Source organism: Schistocerca gregaria, unplaced genomic scaffold (genome assembly GCF_023897955.1).
Source record: "Schistocerca gregaria isolate iqSchGreg1 unplaced genomic scaffold, iqSchGreg1.2 ptg000174l, whole genome shotgun sequence".
NCBI classification, from domain to species: domain Eukaryota; kingdom Metazoa; phylum Arthropoda; class Insecta; order Orthoptera; family Acrididae; genus Schistocerca; species Schistocerca gregaria.
In genome coordinates, this window is record NW_026061726.1 from 5545494 (window position 1) to 5548182 (window position 2689).

Consider the following 2689-nt stretch of genomic DNA (forward strand, 5'->3'; position numbering starts at 1 on the left):
GCATCGGGATTTAATACAACAGTCACCATGCGCACTTGCCTCCATGGGAGTAATGTCTGATACAGTCTACGTTTCGATCGTTCCCAGGAAGACCAGTAGTAGTTTCCGATGCACATCTGGAAACAATCTGTAATCTGTGGACTATCAGAGTGTTGATGAAACACAGAAATTGCATCGGGATTGAATACAACAGTCAACATCCGCACTTTCCTCCATGGAAGTAACGTCTGAAACAGTGTACGCTCTGATCGTTCAATGGAAGACCAGTAGTGATTTCCGATTCACAACTGGTGGCATTCTGTAATCTGTGGACTATCAGAGTGATGATGAAACACAGAAAATGCATCGGGATTGAATACAACAATCACCATGCGCACTTTCCATCACAGGAGTGATATCTCAAACAGTCTACGCTTTGATCGTTCCCTGGAATACCGGTAGTAGTTTCCGATGCACATCTGGTGGCATTCTGTAATCTGTGGACTATCAGAGTGTTGATGAAACACAGAAATAGCATCGGGATTGAATACAACAGTCACCTTGCGCACTTTCTTCCATAGGACTAATTCTCAAACATTCTACGCTTTGATCGTCCCTGGAAGACCAGTAGTAGATTCCGATGCACACCTGGTGGCATTCTGTAATCTGTGGACTATCAGAGTGTTGATGATACACAGAAATTGCATCGCGATTAAATACAACAGTCACCATGCGTACTTTCCTCCATGGGAGTAATGTCTCAGACAGTCTACGCTTTGATCGTTTTCTGGATGACCAGTATTAGATTCCGATGCACATCTGGAAACAATCTGTAATCTGTGGACTATCAGAGTGTTGATGAAACACAGTAATTGCATCGGGATTGAATACAACAGTCAACATTTGCATTTTCCTCCATGGGAGTAATGTCTCAAACAGTCTACGCTTTGATCGTTCCCTGGAAGACCAGTAGTAATTTCCGATGCACATCTGGAGGCATTCTGTAATCTGTGACTATCAGAGTGTTGATGAAACACAGAAATTGCATCGGGATTGAATATAACTGTCACCATGTACACTTTCCTCCATGGGAGTAATGTCTGATACAGTCTACGCTTCGATCGTTCCCAGGAAGACCAGTAGTAGTTTCCGATGCACATCTGGAAACAATCTGTAATCTGTGGACTATCAGAGTGTTGATGAAACACAGAAATTGCATCGGGATTGAATACAACAGTCAACATCCGCACTTTCCTCCATGGAAGTAACGTCTGAAACAGTGTACGCTTTGATCGTTCCCTGACGGACCAGTAGTAGTTTCCGATGCACATCTGGTGGCATTCTGTAATCTGTGGACTATCAGAGTGTTGATGAAACACAGAAATTGCATCGGGATTGAATACAACAGTCACCATACGCACTTTCCTCCATGGGAGTAATTTCTCAAACAGTCTACGCTTTGATCGTTCCCTGGAAGACCAGTAGTAATTTCCGATGCACATCTGGAGGCATTCTGTAATCTGCGACTATCAGAGTGTTGATGAAACACAGAAATTGCATCGGGATTGAATATAACAGTCACAATAAGCACTTTCCTCGATGGGAGTAATGTCTCAAACAGTCTACGCTTTGATCGTTCCCTGGAAGACCAGTAGTAGTTTCCGATGCACATCTGGAGGCATTCTGTAATCAGTGGACTATCAGAGTGATGATGAAACACAGAAATTCCATCGGGATTGAATACAAGAGTAACCATGCGCACTTTCCTCCAGGGGAGAAATTATCAAACATTCTATGCTTTGATCGTTCCCTGGAAGACCAGTAGTAGTTTCCGATGCACATCTGGTGGCATTCTGTAACCTGTGGACTATCAGAGTGTTGGTGAAACATAGAAATAGCATCGGGATTTAATACAACAGTCACCATGCGCACATTCCTCCATGGGAGTAATGTCTGATACAGTCTATGCTTCGATCGTTCCAAGGAAGACCAGTAGTAGTTTCCGATGCACATCTGGAAACAATCTGTAATCTGTGGACTATCAGAGTGTTGATGAAACACAGAAATTGCATCGGGATTGAATACAACAGTCACCATCCGCACTTTCCTCCATGGAAGTAACGTCTGAAACAGGGTACTCTTTTATCGTTCCCTGGAAGACCAGTAGTAGTATCCGATGCACATCTGGTGGCATTCTGTAATCTGTGGCTATCAGAGTGTTGATGAAACACAGAAATTGCATCGGCATTGAATACAACAGTCACCATGCGCATTTTCCTCCATATGAGTAATGTCTCAAACAGTCTACGCTTTGATCGTTCCCTGGAAAACCAGTAGTACTCTCCGATGCACATCTGGTAGCATTCTGTAATCTGTAGACTAACAGAGTGTTGATGAAACACAGAAATTGCATCGGGATTGAATACAACAGCCAATATTCCCACTTTCCTCCATGGGAGTAATGTCTCAAACAGTCTACGCTTTGATCGCTCCCTGGAAGAACAGTACTAATTTCCGATGCACATCTGGAGGCATTCTGTAATCTGTGGACTATCAGAGTGTTGAGGAAACACAGAAATTGGATCGGGATTGAATACAACAGTCACCTTGCGCACTTTCCTCCATGGGAGTAATGTCTCATACAGTCTAGGCTTTGATCGTTCCCTGGAAGACCAGTAGTAGTTTCCGATGCACATCTGGTGGCATTCTG